This window comes from Meleagris gallopavo, chromosome 8 (genome assembly GCF_000146605.3).
Source record: "Meleagris gallopavo isolate NT-WF06-2002-E0010 breed Aviagen turkey brand Nicholas breeding stock chromosome 8, Turkey_5.1, whole genome shotgun sequence".
Taxonomy (NCBI): Eukaryota; Metazoa; Chordata; class Aves; order Galliformes; family Phasianidae; genus Meleagris; species Meleagris gallopavo.
In genome coordinates this window covers 4,791,677-4,798,915 of record NC_015018.2, presented here as the reverse complement: position 1 = coordinate 4,798,915, position 7,239 = coordinate 4,791,677, and the positions used below count along the sequence as shown (strand labels likewise).

General features: G+C 46.9%; 2 long non-coding RNA genes across 9 annotated transcripts in view; one reads left to right on the top strand and one right to left on the bottom strand.

Moving 5' to 3' along the window:
• Positions 1-3,827, top strand: part of LOC104911880 — a 6,331-nt gene extending 2,504 nt beyond the window's left edge. For 6 of the 7 annotated variants that reach the window (XR_004160446.1, XR_004160443.1, XR_004160442.1 and 3 more), the window contains one exon: positions 2,032-3,827. This is a non-coding gene — a long non-coding RNA (uncharacterized LOC104911880). The remainder of the gene's footprint in view (positions 1-2,031) is intronic. The other variant, XR_004160444.1, reaches the window with a different exon arrangement.
• On the bottom strand, positions 7-5,973 carry LOC109368734. 2 transcript variants are annotated; one of them, XR_002116991.2, is made up of 5 exons: positions 5,928-5,973; positions 3,826-3,959; positions 1,300-1,435; positions 244-495; positions 7-148 (listed from the first exon to the last, which is right to left on the bottom strand). It is a non-coding gene; the product is annotated as an uncharacterized LOC109368734 (long non-coding RNA). The 2 variants fall into 2 exon arrangements; XR_004160447.1 differs by having other exon boundaries at positions 1,300-1,431.
• Between the last annotated feature and the right edge of the window lie 1,266 nt (positions 5,974-7,239).

The following is a 7,239-nucleotide window of genomic DNA, read 5'->3' as shown; positions in this document are numbered from 1 at the left end:
TGAGTGGGGGTGTGGGGGGGAGCTGCTTCTGGTGAAGGGGTCTCTTCTCTGTGTGCCTGAGTGGCTCCTCTGTGTGATGGCTTTGTTGTGCTGGGGTTCCTGGGCTGTAAGGAAGGAGATAAAGCGGGGAAGAGCTGGGTTCTCTGTTCTGTGGAAAGAGAAAAGGTTAATTACAATGTTAGGTAAAACAAAGAATTCCAGCTCTGTGACTTAAGATGTTGCTTGCTCTGTGTAGTTGCTTACTGTGCCTTGGAGAGTAGAGGAGGGTGGTTCTTTTAAAAGAGAACTTGAATAAGTGTCTGGAGGTGAAGCGTGCCTGCGGTTTCTGTCTGAGCATGTCTTCTGTGTGCTCTGGGTGGCTTTTGGTATCAACCAAAGCAGAATGATGTGCTTGGAAAGGAGGAAAGTTGCTGCTCTGCTCTCTGAGTTCTGCCAGTTCTTCCTGGAGAATGAGGCGGTCTAACAGGAAAATAAATCCTCCTGAAGGCTCCTCTTCTGAAAAAACAGGGCCAATGCTTATTTGTATCTGAACTTGACGCTCTTTTACATATATAAAAAAAATCTGTTTGAGCAAAGCCTTATTCGTGCTAAGTATTTAAGAGCGTGCCCTGGAAAAAAGGGGCCAATTTGAATCTGTGGGCAGACAAACTTAAATGCTTCTGAACTTAAATAGTGGAAAAACTAGCGCTCCTTGTTTAAGAGAGGTATCTTTTGCTTTCTTGTATTGCTGAAGCACAACTGTAGAGGACAACATCTAGGCCTAACTCTGTCCTCCTCATTTCTGTGTATTCCCCTGGAATATTCCTAAGCCTGCTTCTGCAGGATGAGAAGTTTGCCACGTGTCTGTTTTACTGAAAAAGTATTGGCTCAAAATGGTCTTACCAAAAAGCTGTCGCTACCAAGGGTGCGTGAGCGTTCCGTGTTGTATGGGAGAACTGTCTGGGATGCCTAAGAGAGCCTGCACTTAAATGAAATGGCTAGGCTTGGCTAGCTGTGGTCTAGCTATAGTATTTCTGGGGAAGTGGATGCCCGTCTATCTCTGATGTAAACAAAAAAGAAAAAGAAAACACTTGCTTACTGCAAAAATGAGGATGCGCTGGTTATTTCTGCGCTTGAGCCTTATTCCCTGGCTGCTGATGTTAGGTTATTTATCTCGGAGAGCGCATGAGGAGAGGAAAAGATCCTTGTGCAATAGGCTACTTAAGACATTCTGCAGAAAGAGTTCAGTGGGGCTTATATTGATAACACTGTCAAGCTATCTACTGCAGAAGTACGATGCATCAGACTTTGTTTACTCACCAAATGAAATTGCTGAGTACATTGGCAGTGTTTGTATCGTTGCGGCTGAATGTCTGGAGAGAAGTATTTCTTGAATTCAGTGGAGCTTCCAAGCTGGAAGAGTGCGCTGTCCTGAGAGCAGAGCGGTGTTGACTGTCTTGCAAAAAAAAAAAATTTGTGCTTTTTGTTTTGAGGTGGGTTTGCTGAAAATTCTCAGGTTTCTCCCTATGTAACTCTAGCTAACACTACTAATGGGAAACCCTTTGCCTTAAATCTTGGTAACTTATTCCTGTGAACCTTTGTTCCAAACTGAGACTGAGCTCTAATGCAGAAGTGCTGTGTTTTTTCTCGTTAGCAAAACAAATGGAATGGTGTTGAGGCTCTGCCTTAGCATTAAATGTTTGTATGTATAGTGTTTATGCAGTAGTCTGCAATTATTAATTGGCTTTGCTTCTAACTAATAATCCAATTCCGCTACCGTTAAAGCAAAATCAGTAGATAATTCAGAATAGAAAATGGATATCGCTGACTTAAATACGATGCTACTTTGCTGAGGAGTTAAACAGCATTACAGTGACTTTGCAGGTTACTTTACTTGCTAGTTGAAGACGGGGTTGGCAGGGACCTGATGGTAAGTGTAATAAAGGTCTTCTCTTTTTTTCCAGAGGAATGTCTCAAATGCGTATTTCTGAGAGGAGACCCTTAGGAAGAAATGACTGTACAAACTCAAATTGTCTGTTTCTTTCTGCTTAGAGAAACGGAAGGAGCCTGCCAGGCAGCTCAAGACTTCAAAGGCCGTGTCTGAAAACACGGTCTGAACGCTTCTCGAACGCGGTCAGCTAGAGGTAGTGACTGGTGCCTCGGGGGAGCCCGTTCTGCTGTCTGACTGCCCTCTGCTGAAGAAATGTGTCATTACCTCCTGTGTGACAGTCTGCGTGTGCAGCTCTGTGGGGTTCCCTTAGGTTATATCTACGATGCGGAGATGGCCCCTTCGAGGAGCTGTGGCTACCCTTAAGCCTCCCTTTGGCCTCGGGGCTTGACAAACTGAGGGACCGTGGTGGCTTCTTGTAAAGCTTGCCCTCTAACCCCCTCATCCTCTTTGTATCAACATGTCGCTGCTAAACTGCTGAACAGTGAAACTCGGTGCAATGCCTGCTCTTTTCTTGAATGCCTCAGGTTTTCTCTGGAGTCAGAGTCAGCACCCCAGGATAGCTCACCCATCTCCTCTTAGAAAATCTTTTCTGCATCTCTGCCCCGAAGCTCCTCTGATCTAGCTTCAGGCTATTCCCTTCATCCCATTGCTAGCTACCTGAGAAAAGAAGCAGAGCCTCCCCTACCTCCAGCTTTGAGATAGTTGCAGAGGAGGAGTCTGAGCCCCTCCTTGCGTGCTTTCTGCGAGCTCTGTTTTTTACACTGTGACGCCCAAACCATGCAGGGTCTTCGCAGTGAGGCTGTACCGCTGCGGAATGGGATGGTCCCTTCTGTTATTTAGTGGGTAGTGCTGGGTCTGAAGCACCCTGGGGTACTGTAGGCCTGTCGGCTGCTGGGGTGTGCTGCTGATTCCAGTTCAAGCTGCCATCAACTGCAACCCCCTGATTCCTTTTGGCAGGGCAGCGCTCTCGCCTCCGTGTCTGCATTATGGAACCAGAGTTGGCCTCACATCAAACCTCGCTCGCTTGGCAATGGCATAACCTGCTGCTGCACTGAGATCAAGCTACAAAGCCTTCCCACCCGCGAGCCGACCACAGCTCTTCCTAACTGAGCATCATCAGCAAATGTACTTAATATGCAATAAAGTCGCATGTCCCCATCATTCATAGAAATACCCACAAGAGCTTGCCCCAGAAATGAAGCCCTGGGGCATGGCTGGCGCCCATCTACCAGCCTCTTCCCCTCTCGCTTATTCTAACAGATGCTCAGAGCCTCTTCTCTAAGAGCCTGAGTCATTGTGTTAACGGAAGGATCCCCTTAATAATACAGGCACATAAAAGTATTGGTCTTGAATCAGTGGTAAGTTTACAGCTGATGAGTAAAGACTTCTTCCCACCCAACTTTCTTCCCACCCAACTCTTGATTTTAACCACTCCAAGTCGCTCTACTATTCATGCTGTCTGGATAGTAACATCAGTGTGTATTCTACTGTTAACACCCTGACCTGCCAAGTGAGAACTCAGTGGTTTGCAGCTACTAAAGACTAAAGCCACCAAAAAACCCTTCCCTTGATTTGTAAGTTCTCCTGGGCGCACACGTTCAGAAAAGAGCTTCCAACATACATACATACCAATCTTTATGTCTTTCTTTCCTTACAAACAGAAATACAAACTCTCCTTACCCTCTGCTTAACTAAAAACCCAGGCTGTACTAATGTATTCCTCCATCAGTCAAGAGAAAAAGCGATTCACTGTTTTTCCTAATATGTATGATAAATCAGAAATAAAAGCCCTAATCCTTAATTCACATGGACTTGACAACAATGAATGGCATTTGACCGAAAGCGGACTCAACACTCTGACCTTGGCGCTTAACTTGCTCACTCTGAGCACCTACCCCTTGTCGCAACGCACGGGAGCTCTCCCCTTCTCCAGTTTCCATGCTCACGTGCGGTAATCTTTTCCGTAGCAACCTCCCTTCCGCATCAGTTCAACTCGCCAAGCTCAGAAGATAAATCCCTGCCCCCAAACCTACGCAAAGAAAGTCAAACTAAGGGTTGTTTTTTCTCATTTGAAAAGAAATTAAAAAATAAGCCCTACAAGGACAAGAGGAAGGAGGTCTTCTATACTTCTTTATCCAGTATAACCGTTCTCAGCAGTCTGTAGGTTCTTAAGCACTCAACCCATCAAAATCCTACTATAGAGGTAGGTAAACGCAGGATTAAAGAGAAAGGCTTCAAATATCATCATAGTAACAGCACCAGCAGATGATATTACAAAATAAAGAATGCTCACCCGTCTCCAAACATCTGCAAACATCGCAGAAAAATAGCACAGAGGAGGGATCTCGGGCAAGGACCTCTGGCAAAAGATCCTTCCTTAGTGGCAGATGGCCCTTAAGTGAGGTCTAAGAGGGGTGGAGCCCGCTTCCACCCCTTCCCTTCAATCGAGTCAATTGCTTCCGCCTGTGCTTCCGAGACCGTCTCTTTTCCCAGGTGCTCAATTAGCAGTTCGGGCCCTGACTCTGCAGTTCCCTTGCAGTCTTGTAAATCTTACTGCTTATACTAAAGCTGTTTAAACTACCTACACCGGCCTCGGAGAAGTTCGACAGAACCACTTTGCAGAGGGGAGCCTGGGAGGCTAGCAAAAGCGGACGAGAACGGGTCCGACAAGTTCTGAGGACTAAAACTGCGCTCGCCAGTCAGTACTGCCAGGGAAGATGGCTGTGAAGATGGTCAGGCTGACAGGCTTTTTTTACTGTTCTGTTTCTAATGGTAGTCCGATCAAGTAAGATTATAAAACAATAAAGCCCGAGGCTAAAGTCCTTGTCAGACTCGCTGAACCCTCTTCACAATTATTTACCTGGAGATAGGAGGTCAAATCTGAGATGTCTCCTAGAAAAGACACGGGAAGAATTTGCTCGGATCCCAGATGGGGCGGTTGTCTACTTTTAAAAAGACATTCAATGGCCACATCTTCAGAAACTAACTGGTTTCCAACCCATCTGATTTCCAGATGTAAGTTTGCAATGGTAATACTCCAAGTACTTCACATATTTAAAAGAAAAAACTAGGAAAACACACTTTCTCGGAGGCCCAAGTCATTAACCCTGCAGTACATTCTCTCCTCTGAGAAGTCTTAATTTTAAATTATTTACCCCACGGGGGCCAGTGATGGGGTACTGTGTCCCCTGGGGGTCAGTCTACAGTCCAGTGCTCTACAATGTCATATCTAATGACAGGAATAAGAGGATTGAGCACACGTGACACGTGTTCACTAATGACACCGAGCTCAGTGGTGCTGTTGATAAGATAGAAGAAACAGATGCCATCGTGAGGAATCTAAGCAAACCTGAAAAGCGCGCCCACGTGAACCTTTCGAGGTTCCTTGCAGCCGAGCGGCACGCTTGGGTCGGGGCCTTCTGAGATGCAGTACAGACCAGGAGAAGGACTCAGGGAGTGCAGCCACGTGGAGAAGAACGCGAGGGTTCCGGAGAACTGAATGCTGAATGTGAGCCAACAGCGCATACTTACAGCCCAGAAAGCCAACCGTATCCTGGGCTGCATCAAAAGAGAAGCAGCCAGAAGGGTGAGGGAGATGACGGTGCCTCTTTGTTCTGCCCTGACGTGGACCCACCCAGAACGGTGTGCCCTGCCCTGGACCCATCAGCGTGAGAATGAGAATAATGCAGAGCTGCTGGTCCAGAGAAAGGCCGCAGTAGTGAGCAAAGGGTTACAGCGCCTCTCCTAGTGGGAAAAAATGAGGGAATTGGATCTGCTTATCTCGGAGAAGCGAAGGCCTCATTGCAGCCTTCTAGTGCTTGAAGCAAGCCGGTAAACAGGAGAGACACAGACTTGTTACATGGTCTGTGCAATGCTACAGCAAACTATTAAGTACAGCGGTAACAGCAGGGCAAAGCTCTAACCTGCAGGAACAAGGACGAGCCCAAATGTAGAAACTGGCATGGATGCAGAAACAAAAGAAAGAAAAACAGCTTACCTTCCAAAAGCCTCCCATAGGCAGATAGTTCTGGCAAAGTGCTTGCGCCTCCACCGCCAGCCCTTAAATGAGGTCTGTGAGGGGCGGATCCTGGATCCACCCCTTCCTGTCCTTGACTGCGTTATGTGCACCTGAGCTTCCCCGGGTTGGCCCCGGCTTCCCTCCAGGTGCTCGGTCGTCACTTCAGGCTGTGACTGAGCATTTTTGCTACAGCCTGATAGTGATGGGACGAGGTGGAATGGCTTTAAACTAACAGAGAGGAGATTTAGGTGACACGTGAGGAGGCAGGAATATTGTACTCAGGGTGCTGAGGCGCCGGCACGTGACGCCCAGAGCAGTCACGACGGCCCCATCTCCAGAGGCGTTTGAGGTCGGGTCGGAAGGGGCTCCAGGTGGTCCGATCAAGTGGGGGACAGCCCTGTCTGTGGCGGACTATGGGATCCTTAAAGTGCTTTACGACCCGAGCCGTTCTGTGATAGAATTGGATCGACTGAGTCTGAGCCTAATTTTTTTTTTTTTTTTGGTTGGTTTTGCACTCCCGATTAATGATTGCATAGAGATACATGACTGTAAACCGAACCCAAGTTAAGAGTACAGCGCTGAAATGGTTTTGGATAGGGATTACTTTTGATATAATCTTATTCGGTTTTGGAAAAGCACTCGTCGCGTAAGCGATGCATCAGAATCTCCGGCAATTCTCAAGTCCCCGGCGAGCTTGAGCATTCCAGTTAGTCAACGATCGCGTGGATGGAGTCACGTACACTGACTTTTTCTAACTAACGTTCCAGCGAGTAATAACGGACGCACCACAAACTTGGCTGGAAATACAACGCCGCGGTTGATAGGAGGACTGCATAAGTGCTCAAACAACAACAAACATTGCACAAAACAAACTTACAAAACGAATCGCCTTCTCTAGTCTTAAAGTAAGCCTGCGCAGGGAACTTAATATCACGTAAGCCGCGTCCTCGATTCATGGCAGGAACGTATCAGTTACAGAAGTCATATTCTCCGGCTTCGTTGTGAAATAATTTCTAAGTTAATTGGAAGGGAATAAATATTCGCAGCCACTGAACGCTTACCGTCTTCTTGACGCGTTCCCTTATGCACATTGATTCTCTCGGCGATGGGAAATAACAGTTTCTCATTTCTAGGCTGCCATTTTTGTACAACTTCAGACAAACTCAAAATATCAGTCTAAACAAAGTTAGAAGAATTAAGGGCGACCTAGTTAGCTGCTACCTATTTCTTACTCTAGCGGAGACGAACTATGAGACGCACCTTCCGATGCTGCGGTGAGTTGGCCAAGGCT